This window comes from Podarcis cretensis (assembly GCF_951804945.1).
Source record: "Podarcis cretensis genome assembly, chromosome: 18".
NCBI classification, from domain to species: Eukaryota; Metazoa; Chordata; class Lepidosauria; order Squamata; family Lacertidae; genus Podarcis; species Podarcis cretensis.
This window is the reverse complement of record NC_137188.1, coordinates 2632775-2646612: the sequence shown is the minus strand read 5'-3', so window position 1 is coordinate 2646612 and position 13838 is coordinate 2632775. Positions and strand designations below refer to the sequence as shown.

The following is a 13838-nucleotide window of genomic DNA, read 5'->3' as shown; positions in this document are numbered from 1 at the left end:
TGTTTTTCTCCTTGACCTCTGACCTCGAGGCATTCCACAGGGAGGGCGCCACTACCGAGAAGGCCCTCTTGCCTGGTTCCCCTGGAGCTGGACCTCCGTGTCCAGGATGAGTGATGGGGGTGCAGACGCTCCTTCAGGCCTATGGGGCTGAGGCCATTTGGGGCTTTAAAGGTCAGCACCAACACTCTGCAGGTTTCACATTGGGGCAACTGCTTGGCCACTGTGAGAAGAGGATACTGGACTAGATGCTGGGCCATTGGCCTGATCCTGCTGCCATGTTCTTCTGTTCTTTCCCTCCTTTTGCACAAGGCAGAAATTGAGATGGTTCCCTTTAAGCATGACTGCTGTGAAAATATTTCCAATCGCCTGTCCCAATAGAGGGCTTGCCAGTGCATTGACTTCCTCCCATATTGCTTAGGGGGAAGCGGGAGGTTTTTATTCCAAGCCAGCCACAAAATAAGATGAGTCATTGAAAGGGGAAGGTGGGAGACACACAGACAGAATTATTTCCAGCCTCGTCCCCTGAAGACGAGTTCAGGAAGGGGGGGTGGCGGCAGCAGCGGTGCTTTCAGGCCTTGCTCCCTTCGGAAAAGAAATGCTAGGAAGCATCAAGGCTAGAGAGGAAGGCTGGCAAACCTGCAGCCTTCTGGATGTTGGTTGGACTCGAACCCACAGCAGCCCAGGTGGCCGATGGCCAGGGGTGGCAAAATTTGGAGGCTTGTTCCTGATCTAAAAGGTAGCACCTCCCTCCTCCATGGGCTAATGTTCTGACTTGGCATGAGGTAGTTTCTTATGTTCCTGCTCACAGCAGCCGTTTATTCAAATCCATGAGGACTGGCACCTTATTTTGTCTTTAGGGGAGCAGCTGCAGCCGAGTGGTGGAGAAAGCTGCTTTCGGTCCAGGCCCCAAACCCCCGAAGGTCAGTCTGGGAGGGACTCCTGCCTGACACCCTGGAGAGCTGCTGCCAGCCTGTGTAGACAGTGCTGAGCCAGATGGGCCTAGTGGACTGACTCTGCATCAGCACAAGGGTTCCTGGCAATGAGAAGGCAGCAGAGAGAGGAAACAAGAATTAGCCATGAATCATGAATTTCAGGGGGTTGGACTAGATGACCGTGGGGTGCCTTCCAACTTGACAGTTCCATGATTCCTCCCCTTCTGAGCTTCGCAGCCAACCTGACCTGCGTGGGCAGGAGCGGTCGTTCAGATCCCTCAAATGGCTTGCTCCTCATCTGCCCAGCTTGGCTCAGAGCAAATTAAGCCACTCAGCCCTCCCTCCACTCCCCATCCTTGGAAGACTCTCAGCCTGGCAAAGAGCAGCTAAGTCCTTCCCCGAGCAGTTTCTGCCGTGCGTCCCTGAACACAAAGGGAAGGGGAGGATGCCCAGCGCCTTATTAATCACGAAGACAGCCAGGGAGTCTTTTAAAACAGACACGTTGGAGGGGTCTCTTGTCTTGATAAATGCAGCGAGGCGTCCGCTGCTCTCCAGAGAGGTGGCAATATCAGGGATTTGCAGCTGGCTGCGGGAGAGGGGGGCAAGAGACACAGACAGTGTTGTGTTTTCAAAGGACGCCCCTGCCCTGCCCCCCTCTTGGCCAACCCCAGTGGCTCTCTTTGGGAGACGAGCCCACTTTCAAAGAAGCATAGAATTTTGGTGTTGGAAAGGGACCCCCAAGAGTCATCTAGTCCAACCTCTCCAGCTTGTCAACAACCTTCTTAAATTGGGGTGCCCAGAACTGGACACAGGATTCCTGGTGTGGTCTGACCAAGGCAGAATAGGGTGGCATGATTACTTCCCTTGATGTGGACACTAGACTTCTGCGGATGCAGCCTAGAAGTGCATTAGCTTTTTTTGTTGCTGCATCCTCGCAAGGTGTTGACTTGGGAAATCTTTTCTGAGGCCTCAATATTTTCCTCCAGCAAAATGTTTTCCCTCTCTATTTCTTCCTGGGTTGTTGTTGTTTTACAGCTCCAAACACCACAGAGAAGCTGACACCTTAGGGATAACTCAGTAGAGCATGAGACTCTTAATCTCAAAGTCACGAGTTTGAGCCTAGCATTGGGCAAAAGATTCCTGCATTGCAGGGGGTTGGACTAGATGACCCTCGAGGTCCCTTTCAACTTACAATTCTTTGGTTCTGCGGATCCTTCATGATTTTGGTGGGTGCATTGCACAGGTTTTGCCACAGATTTTTGATCTCGTGGGTGCCTTGATTCCGCCCCCTTCATTCACAGTTTGCCCCTTAAAAATACTGAGAAAAACAGTGGGAGGGGAGGAATTATATTGACAAAATTGTAAACATGTGTTCTGTTTTGCTGGGGCCAGTAGGGAAGGGATTAGAAAATACCTGATCAGAACCTGGGAGAGCTCCCAGGTCTGCGGCTGATCAGGACCCCGGACAGCTCCCAGTGGGCTTTGCTCTCTGAGCTTGAGGAGATGTTGTCTCAGCAAAGGCTTAGTCATCTGAGGTCTTTAAAGCGCTGGCAGGGCATGACCTTCCAGTGACTCTGCCCTCTTGGGAGAGGTGCTTGCAATATTTATCTTCTCTTGTAGTTGCATGTGCTAGCACACAGAGCTGATATGCAGCGGCAGAAGTGAACTTGAGTTGGTAAGCTGGAATGTAAGAAGGGGTTTAAGAAGGATGTTGACAACCTGGAAAGGGTGCAGAAGCAGGCAACCAAGATGGAGAAATGATCTGGAAACAGAGTCTTATGAGGAATAGTTGAAGGAGCTGGAGATGTTTCGCTAGGAGAAGAGGAGACTGAGAGGCGATACGAGAGCCATCTTCAAATACGTGAGGGGCTGTCACATGGAAGATGGAGTGATATTCTTTTCTGCTGCTTCTAGGAGGGGGGAATCCAAACTAATGGATTCAAATGACAAGAAAGGGGATTCCGAATAATCATTAGGGCACTGTTTCCCAAAGTGGGCCTTACCACCCCCTGGGGGGCGCTGGAATGATCCAGGGGGCAGTAGTAGCCTCGGGTGCAATTGGGGGACGTTGAATAAAGTAAGGGGACGGTGGAAGCATAAAGAAAGAAGAAAATTTTGAAAAGCATGTTTCATCTGTTGTACAATGAATAAGGTGTCTTATTTACAACAACGTATTTCTTTACGATGTTGTAGGTAGAAATATAAATACACAAAAAAAACATATTTGTCCCTGCATCTTTCTGTTTGTTTGAGTATTTTTTTTTCTGAAAAGGGGATGATAGGTCAAATAATTTTGGGAACCTCTGCATTAGAAATAACTTTCAGATGGAAAGAGATATTTGACAGTGGAGCAGACCAACTCCCTCAGAAGATGGTGGACTGTCCTTCTTTGGAGGTTTTCAAGCAGAGGTTGGATGGCCATCTGTCATGGATTCCTCAGCTGTGGTTTCTGCATTGCAGGGGGTTTCGATTCCTGAGGTCAATAGACCTCTCCTGCATGAATTTGTCTAATCCCAGTTGGTGGCCCACTGTGGGAGTGAGTTCCATGGTTTAACTATGGAACTATGTTTTTTTGTTACCCTCTGGTTGGTTTGGAAGTAGTTCTTTGGCACCGGTAAATCTGATTTTACCAGGGACCTACCAGTAGGTTACATAATAGTGAGGAAGTTTTTGGATTCTCAAGGACTTGTCACCAGGCTGGATGGGGCAGGGCAAAACTGGCTTGATGTTGAAGCTGTGGAAAGGGGGGGGGGGTTATTGGGCTGGTCTTGTTTTTATTCTGGTTATGTATTTTGTGTTTTTATATAGTGATTTTATGTTGTGAACCACCCTGAGCCCTGTGTGTGTAGGGTGGAATAATAATAATAATAATAGATTGAAGATGGAGGAGACCAGTGCCATCTGCAACTGTCCATCCCATCCTCCATCTATGCACATAGGCAGTCAGCACACAATGGATACTGAACATGCTCAGGCTGTTTTGGGGTCCTCTCCTCTGCTTCTTCTCTAGAGCTTTATCCTAAATATTTTTGTGCTTCCACAAATATTGAGGCTCCCTCAAGCCTCCTGCACTTCACGGGGTTGGTCTTGATGACCCTTGGGGTCCCTTCCAGCCCTCCTGCAGTTCTATGTTTCCATGATAAGCCTCCACATCCTTTCCTCTTAGGGAATTGACCTTTGCTGGGAGTTTTTCAGGTAACACCTAGGACTTCTGCAGAATCAAGAGAGACTCCTAATGTTGGGTAATTCTGAACTCCAGGGAGAAATTGGGGAAGAATTTCAGGAGTGCGTATTTTGTTTGCACAGAAAGCCAAGCTAAGACAGACAGGGTCTGCCACAGGGAGATCTTGTCAAATGTCTCTCTGAGACAGGGAAGTGGGGGGTGGGGGGGGAGAGGTCCCCTAAACATGCACACCCCCAGACCCACCACTGAGAGTGACGTGTCCCTTTCTGCGACATCCATTAGCTCTCCATTTAGGGAGGAAAAACTGAAAGCGCGATTAAAATAAAACCTCCTCTCTTGCCTGTTTTCCCTCGACACACACGATCTCAGCAGCTTGTCAAAAATTGTCACTTTTGCGGGGGGGGGGGTGGAGGGGAGGAAGGAGAAGAGGCCCGAATGTGCAATGCTCTGCCTGCCTTGCAGAGTGGGCCAGATCCTGACTCGCCGCGTGGATTTTTCGCAATTAGAGAGGTGCTCATGCGATGCTGTTTGGCACCAGGCGCATAAAGGCTTCATCTATTTGTGCTCTTGCTCCAGCACCCCCCCCTTTGCCCCACCCCCACCCCATCCCGAGGAAAGGATTTGCCATTTTGGCATGTTTTTGGCACAAAATCACATTGAAAAGCCAGATTAGCCTTTGGGCTAGGTCAGAGAGAGCATATCCATTAGATAAAAAATGATAATGGCGCATGCCCGTGCTTTAGCAAAATTGACAAGAGGGGAGATCACACACACACACACACACACACACCACCCTCACATCTGCTACAACTTGAATAATTCATAGCGCTCATGAATATGCCAATCTGGTGATTGGTGATTAGGTTCACATAAAATGCAATTTAAATCTTGGCAGGATACCGGATATCCCCCCCCCTCCCCTTCTCTCCAGACCCTACGCAAAGCTTTGCTGCAACTTCCCTTCTCTTTGTGGAGCAGTTTCAGAGCCCTTTCGACCGAGATTCGCACCAGGGTCCAGAGAATGCTGTCGGGGAAATGACACAGCCATAAGAAGCACCTGCAGGATGGGGCCAGTGCCCCACCTAGTCCAGCATCCTATTCTTAAAGGTAAAGGTAAAGGTACCCCTGCCCGTACGGGCCAGTCTTGACAGACTCTGGGGTTGTGCGCCCATCTCACTTAAGAGGCCAGGGGCCAGCGCTGTCCGGAGACACTTCCGGGTCACGTGGCCAGCGTGACATCGCTGCTCTGGCGAGCCAGAGCCGCACACGGAAACGCCGTTTACCTTCCCGCTGGTAAGCGGTCCCTATTTATCTACTTGCACCCGGAGGTGCTTTCAAACTGCTAGGTTGGCAGGCGCTGGGACCGAGCAGCGGGAGCGCACCCCGCCGCAGGGATTCGAACCGCCGACCTTTCGATCAGCAAGCCCTAGGCGCTGAGGCTTTAACCCACAGCGCCACCTGCGTCCTATTCTTAGGACGCCCCAATTGAGAAACCCACAAGCAGGAGCTGAGCACTAAAGGACTCTCTCCCAGGGTTAGAAATTCAGATGTATAAGCCAGGCGCCAACTGGCTCATTAAACTGAGGTTGCAGTCACCAAAACAGAAGGTCTAGTTGCCATTTTGAGACAAGACGCCTCTAAAAGTCTTAATTTTCAAAGGATGGACTGACTGTGATGGATTCTAGTTAAACATCTGGCTAGTGCAGATGACAACCTTGAGGTAGGATAAGAGCTTTGAGAACTCAAAGGACCAAGATTAGAACCTGTTTGGCCTAGTGGTTAGCGGCAGGGGTCAGCAAACTTTTTCAGCAGGGGGCCAGTCCACTGTCCCTCAGACCTTGTGGGGGGCCGGACTATATTTTAGAAAGGAAAAAAAAGAACGAATTCCTATGCCCCACAAATAACCCAGAGATGCATTTTAAATAAATGGACACATTCTACTCATGTAAAAACAAACTGATTCCAGGACCATCCGCGGGCCGGATTTAGAAGGCGATTGGTCTGCATCCGACCCCCGGACCTTAGTTTGCCTACCCATGCTCTAACCACTGACCTGCTGGCCTCACCACCCCCACACCCCACCCTGCAAATATGCAGCCAGCCACAATTTTGCATCTGAACCTAGATTCGTTTTTGGATCCCCTGTTTCTTTTGATGATATTTACATTTTTGGCTCGGATGGTTGCCATGTGCTACCTTTCCTCGCCTCGATTCCAAAATGCCAAACTTGTCCCCTCCCCCCAAAAGGCAGATGGTCCAAATTCACACCATATTGAAGTGAAATCGAGAAGGAGAAAAGTTACACCCACTCTGCAGAGAAGGAGAGAGAGAGGGGCGGGGGGAGAGATTCTGGCTCAGTTGGGAATTTCAGGCAGGCCCAATGAGACAATTCTTATTATCGCAGGGCCAATGGACCGTTTTGTTTATTTGTTGATATTTATTGCACTGATATTTATTGCTAGTTGACCAAGGGGTCATCTGGCCCAACCCGCTGCAAATCAGGAATCGCAGCTGAAGAAATCACAGCTATTCTCCAAGGCTCACGCGACTCTCCATTTAACAGTGAGATAGGTTAGACCAGCCTTTCTCAACCTGTGGGTCCCCATATGTTGTTGAACTACAACTCCCATCACCCCTAGCTAGCAAGGCCAGAGCTCAGGGATGATGGGAGTTGTAGTCCAACAACATCTGGGGACCCACAGGTTGAGAACCGCTGGTTAGCTTGAGAGAGGCAGTGCCCCCACAGTCACCCAGTGAGTGTCCTGGCCCAGTGGGGATTCAGACACTGGTCTCTCCCAGGTCCTGATCTGACACTCTAACCCAGGCTTCCTCAACCTCGGCCCTCCAGATGTTTTTGGCCTACAACTCCCATGATCCCTAGCTAGCAGGACCAGTGGTCAGGGATGATGGGAATTGTAGTCTCAAAACATCTGGAGGGCTGAGGTTGAGGAAGTCTGCTCTAACCCATGGGTACCCTGGGTTAGAGCATTGTCTCTGCAAGCTCCACCAGATCTGTCTCTGGGCCAGGGACAGATCCCTTGCCTGAAAACCTCAGAGAGCTGCTGCCAGTCAGTGTCACCAGCACTGAGCTAATTGGACCAGTGATGTGACCAATAAAGCTGCTTCCTCCAATGAGCTCAAGGTGCTGTACCTGCAGTCCCCACAACAACCCTGTGAGGTAGGTTAGGCTGAGAGTCACAGATGCTTTAGTTGAGATTCCTGCATTGCAGGGGGGTCAGACTAGATGATGCTTGGGGGTACCAACTCTATGATTCTTTGATTCTATGGGAGGGAGGGACTGGCCCAAAGCCACCACCCAGTGAGCGTCATGGCAGAGTGGAGAGATTTGAACCCTGGTCTCTCCCAGGTCTAATGCTCTAATCCAGGCATCCCCAACCTTCAGCCCTCCAGATGTTTTGGACTACAATTCCCATCATCCCTGACCACTGGTCCTGTTAGCAAGGGATCATGGGAGTTGTAGGCTAAAACATCTAGAGGGCCACAGGTTGGGGGTGCCTGCTCTAACCACTATGCTACACTGGTAGGTGCCTTCACTGTTTTGTTTTCAGTGCCTGATAGAAACTTTTTTTCCTTTAGCAAGGATACTCAGGCAAGTACACCTGACATGCCTTTTAAAATATAGTTTTATTCTGTTCAGTATATATATTTTAAATCTTGGCTACTTTTTTGGGTGAAGCTAACTTGTTTTTGATATCTCATTTTTATTGGTCATTTCAATGTATATTTTATGTAAATCACCTGGAGGTTTTGACAAGCGATCCTCTCTCTCTCTCTCTCTCTCTCTCTCTCTCTGTATTTAATGTGCTTATATCCTGCCTTTCTCCGAAGTTGGGATTCAAAGCAGCTTCCAACACTTAAAAACATCATTACAAACTTCAAAGTAATAAAACTTTCCTTTTCCTGGAGGATTTTAAGCAGAGCTTGGATGGTCATCTGCCCTGGATGCTTTAGTTGAGATTCCTGCCTTGCAGGGGGTTGGACTAGATGACCCTTGGGGTCCCTTCCAACTCTACTACTCTATGATGCATTGATTCTATGAAAGCAATAGTTAAAAGACATCAGGACACATTTAGAACCAACAATTAAAATCCAGTTCGTCCTCACAGCAGCTGAATGGTCAGCATTGCCTGGACCTTAGTGTTCCTAGAATCCTAGGATCATAAATCTGGAAGGGACCCCCAAAGGTCATCCAGCCCAACCCCCTGCAATGCAGGAATCACAGCTAAAAGTTTCCGAAGGCTTGTCTGAACAGGGAGGTCTTAGCCTTGTGATGGATTCTCTTGGGAGTGAATCCCACAATATATGAGCAGTCACAGAAGAGAGAGAGAGATTGTTGGCATCTGCCTGTCTCAAGAGACAGGAGTGAAGTCAAAGCACGGTGTTAGCAGCACTGAAGTGGCCTCCCCATGGCGCAAAGCTGGGCAATGTGTCTGGAGGTGCTGGGCTGCTCAGAGGACAAGATCCCCCTTCCGGCCTCACTGAGGGGGTCGGAAGGAAAGCAGAGCAAGACGTTTGGCACCAGCTTGGCTGCAGGAGTTGCCAGAAGGAGGCATGCAAGGCACCCTCCAAATGTCTTAGGGACTCCCCTCAAGATTTGTGTAGGGTTCACTCCTGAACTGCCTCTTTTCCTGTATATATCCCACAAGGGAAGGTGAAATTGGGGGCGGGGAAGTTGCATTTTGCCAAAAAGAAAAGATGAGTGTCTTAAGGGGCTTACTCCCAGGTAAACGGGCATATGATTGCTGTCTTGCAGAATCCATTGAGGGGGAGCTTGTTTCATAAAGCTCTGACTATCGGTCACTGGAGTGGATTGGCATAAGGCAGGGAGGGAGGGAACCACTAGAAAACGTTCCATTGATGAATTGTCACAATTAGCCAATGAACACTTTGATTGCAAATTAAAGAGAGTTCCAAAGTTAATTGCCGCTGGCCATCTGGACGTTTTCCCCCTGGCACATCCGACCGGCTGAATTGGTGCAAAGATTTCACCCCATCGCCGGTTATCAAGCCTCGGGTTCCAATTATATGTCGACTCCAGAGATCTCAAAGACTCCCCACAAACTGCCCATGGACCCACCAACGACCCATAGGTAGAATTTGGAAAACTCTCCAAATGGAAAACCACCGCCTTATGTGCAAATCAGCCTACTAGAGAGGCAGTGTGGTGTAGTGGCTAGAGGGTTGGATTAGGACCTGGGAGGGACCTGGGTTTGAATCCTTGGCTTGGCCATGAAGCTCGTTGGGTGTGACATTGGGTGGGGGCAGTTGCTGCCTTTCTCGGCTTAACCTACCTCACAAGGTTGTTGTGGGAACTAAGTGAGGAGCAGTGGTGAGCTATCTATGCCACCTTGAGCCCTTTGTGGGACAAAAGTGGGATATGACCTCAAGAAATAAATAGATGTCTCTTTCAGTAGAGCATGGAACTCTTAATCTCAAGGTTGTGGGTTTGAGCCCCACGTTGGACAAAAGACTTCTGTATTGCAGGGGGTTGGACTGGATGACCCTCGTGGACCCTTCCAACTCTATAATTCTATGAAATAAAATGTTCTCTGAGGGATATAAAGGCTCAGCTCAGCAAAGGCCTCTCTGTTGGGCCTGAAAGCATCCATGAGGAGCTGTCCCAGGTGCTGAACAGTTTTGCAGCCTGACCTGCCTTGACCCCCCAAAACCCTGTACTTTTTGTATACCACATTTATATCCCACAGTTTTCTCTGTGGATCACAGAATCATAGAATGGTAGAGTTGAAAGGGACCCCAAGGGTCATCTAGTCCAACCCCCCACAATTTAGGAAGGGTATTGACAAACAGGAAGAGGAGATCAGCCAAAATGATCAAGGCTGCTGGTAGATGTAATGTCTTCCATTAATCTGTCCAGCTTTTTATTACACAAATAATAATAATAATATCAGCCTTCATCTAAGCTGTGCAGGTTCCTCCCCTGTTTTTATCTATCCGTAAAACTGTGAAGTAGTTTCGGCTGCGCAAGGCTGCGTGAGCTTCAGGGCAGGCTGGAGGTTTGAACAGGAGACCTGGTCCAGCAATCTAACCACAACACACCAGATCTCATATCCTGCAGCAGGGAGTTCCACAGACTAACAGAGTGAAAAGGGGGGGGAGCAGTGTGCTTTTGCAAATATGAAACCTGACGGCCACAACAAGTAAGACGAAAAGCATATTAAAAAATTTCAAACAGCAGAAAGGCAGCCCTGATTGCTGCAAAAAAAACCCATTTTGCTACAGTGATTCACATTGAACCAAAGACAGAGGCTTCAGTCTCCTGTGCATGCTTACTAGGGAGCACATCCCACAGAGCTCAGTCAAAGTTACTTCTGTGTAGGCAGCTGAAATAAAACTGCAACATAAACCCAGCTGATCTCAATGAGCTGGAATCAGAACAGCAATTTCTTGTGAGCAACATAGATATTACATAACACTTTAGCCTGAAGCCTTAATTAGAAAGCTCAGCTCTGCAGCCATTTCCCAACTCAGGTCTTGCAGCGCAAGCACCGGAGATAAATTCCTCTGGGCATGTGCAGAGGACAGTTTCCTCTGCACTGGCTTGGCTCCACATCTTTCTTGTACATTGCGGAATAAGGGTGTTCAGGGGACCCTTTTCCACCAGCACCGGAATCCTTCGTCCCTGAGGCTTTTAGAGAGGCTGGTTTCAACAAAGGCAATCTGCAGGAGGGGCAAGTCAGCTCCCTGGAAACCCCTGCAGCCTGAAACCTCTGGCTAGGACTGGGGAGAAGAGTGAGATTTAAGAAATAAGAAAGCAAATGAACAAAAGATAAGAAGTGCCTTCTGGATCAGGACAAAAGCAGCCAAGCTTTGCAGCATCCTGTTGTCACAGTGACCTATAAGAACCTGGGAATCTAGACAGACTGCCAGACTGGGAGGTTCCATAAGATGATCATCATCATACAAGATTCTTAATCTCAGGGTCATGAATTCAAGCCCCATACTGGGCAAAAGATTCCTGCATTTCAGGGGGTTGGACTAAATGACTCTTGGGGTCCCTTCCAGCTCTACAATTCCATGGTTCCAAGGCTTTCAGAGCCTGCCCGCTGCATCAGGCCACTGGCCCACCTAGTCCAGCCTCCTCTTCTGGGAAACCCTCAAGCAGAGACCGCGCACAAGAGCTGCTCTCCCCTCCTGCAGCTTCCAGCAACTGGTATTCAGAAGCATTGCTTCCTCTGGCCCTGGAGGCAGAGCAGAGCCATTGTGTCTGGCAGCCAGCCTTAGCCTTCTCTTCCATGAATGCGCCTAATCCTCTTTAAAGTCATCCTAGTTGGCAGCTGTCTCTACCTCCTGTGGCAGGGAGTTCCATAGATGAACTCTGCAATTGCATGAAGAAGTTCCACCTATCCTGAATCTTCCAACATTGAGCTTCAGTGGACACCCACAAGTTCACAGTGTCCGTTTCAATGGGTCTACTCTCCATGGGGCAAAGAGTAGGTTTAAACACCTTTATCCTCCTGGTTTTATTTCTTCCGCAAAACTCATATACCATTTGTAATGCAATAAAATAATATGCAAGGGCTGCCCCACGGAAGAGGGAGCGAGCTTGGTTTCTCCTGCTCCTGAGGGTAGGACTCGAACCCGTGGCTTCAAGTTACAAGAAAGGAGATTCCAACTAAACATCAGGAAGAACTTTCTAGAGCTGTTCGACAGTGGAAGGGACTCCTTCAGAAGGTGTGGACTCTCCTTCCTTGGAGGTTTTTAAGCAGAGGTTGGGTGTCCATCTGCCATGGATGCTTCAGCTGAGATTCCTGCATTTCAGGGGGTTGGACTAGATGACCCTTGGGTTCCTTACAACTCTGCAATTCTATGGGTCTAGGAAATACACCACTTTCCCCTCTCCCATATCAGGGAATGGTTGGCATTTGCAGGGAAGATAATGGACGATAAGGATAGCCCACCCGCCAGGTGCTTTTTCCTGACTGCTCCCCCCACAGTGACCTCTCACCTCTTGGGATCTGTGAAACATACAAGGACCCCAACACCAAGTTCAGGCCATTGGATCCATGCTTACGGTATCACTTACACTGACCAGCAGCAGCTCTCCAGAATTTTGGGTGGGGGTCTCCCACATTCCTCCTTGGGGATTGAACCTGGGACCTTGGCATACACGGAGGCTGGTCTGCATGCTTGTGAACAAAGGGCTGATTTAATGGGAACTTATGGACTTGCTTTATACCAAGTCCATCTAGCCCAATATCGTCTGCACTGACTGGCAGCAGCTCTTTGGGGCTTCCGGCAAGGAACTTCTTCTCCCGCTCCACCCATGAGCTGTGGTCCTTTCCTTCTCATCAAAGTAAGACCCCAGTCTTCCTGGTTCAGAACGAACAGAAAGCTGCCTTATTCTGAGCCAGACCGTTGGGTTCATCTAGCTAAATATTGTCAGCACAGACTGGCAGCAGCTCCCTAGCGTTTCAGGCAGTGGGTCTTGTGGTCTTACTTAGATGATCCAACCCGCTGGGCTGCTGTCCTTTCCTTTTAACAAAGCAAAATTCCAGTCCTCGTACAACCATAAAATTGTAGAGTTGGGATCTTTTGCCCAAGGTGGGGCAAACCCAGGACCCTGAGATTTTGAACCTCATGCTCTGCCAACTCATTGTGGGTCTGCATACAGGGGCTAAAGGAAGCTGGAGGGGGGGGGAGAGAGACTCTCCCAGGTGCCAGACCCTTCCCAGCCCTATCTAGAAGTACGGGTGCATCTCAACCTTCTGCCACCCTCCCACCGAGCAACAAAGCCTTCTAGCTCCACACATAGCTCACTCGTCATGCTGCATTTTGGATCACCAACTCATGAGTCGCAAGCACGATCTCCTGTTATCGCTGCTGCTGCTTATATTATTATTATTATATTTATTATTATTATTATTATTATTATTATTATTATTATTGCTATTACTACTACTACTACTACCGTGGTCATCTTCAAATGACACCCATCCCTTCCACACCAGCCTCTCCTCGCCCCTTTCCCAGACCTGCTGGTCCCTTTCTGCACAGCCCCCTGGAAACAAGGCACCCCCCTCTTTCTCCCTGTTCACACAACACCCAGATGTCAGCAGGTTTTCACCCCTGTGCAATTCCTCTCCTCCCTTTCTAACAAGCGTAAAGCTGTATTATTCAAGAGCTTACCCATCTCATTATCACACAACTCCTTGCCTTCACACTTCGTCTTTCCCTGGGTTCGGATTCCCAAAGGATGTTGGTGTGTATGTGTGTGTGTGTTTTAAAAACAGACCTGCTCTCTGGCAACCCACAGGATTTTCTTCTGCTTCTTTTGCCCAGTGTTCTCTTTTTCTTTCATTTAGCTTGTTCTTACACTTACACACCAACACACTTTAAACTGGAAGGGCTCCACCTCCCTCCCTTTTCCTTCCCATTCACCAGAGCTAACACCATGCCAAGCCCTGAACTCCCAAAATTCTCTCTAATTCTTTCCCTGCCTTTCTTTGGATTAGCTTATTTCCCCCCCACCCCCCCTCAAAATAAGTCCCTTTTCACTCCGTGCTGGAGACAACACACAGAGGGAAAAGGCAGTCTACATTTCCAAACACTTCTATTCTCTTTGCAGATTGCAACAAAAAGAGACAGAGAGAGAACTCGTTTGCTTTGGGGACTGCAAATTTTTGCAGCTGGTCAGTTTCCAGGTGCTTGAAGTGGACAAGCAGGAATCTCCCTCCCCTCCC

The 13838-nt window shown here is 48.9% G+C and overlaps 1 protein-coding gene across 2 annotated transcripts in view; it reads right to left on the bottom strand.

Moving 5' to 3' along the window:
• Positions 1 to 13838, bottom strand: part of NCAN (neurocan) — a 250113-nt gene that overhangs the window by 46057 nt on the left and 190218 nt on the right. The window lies entirely within an intron of this gene.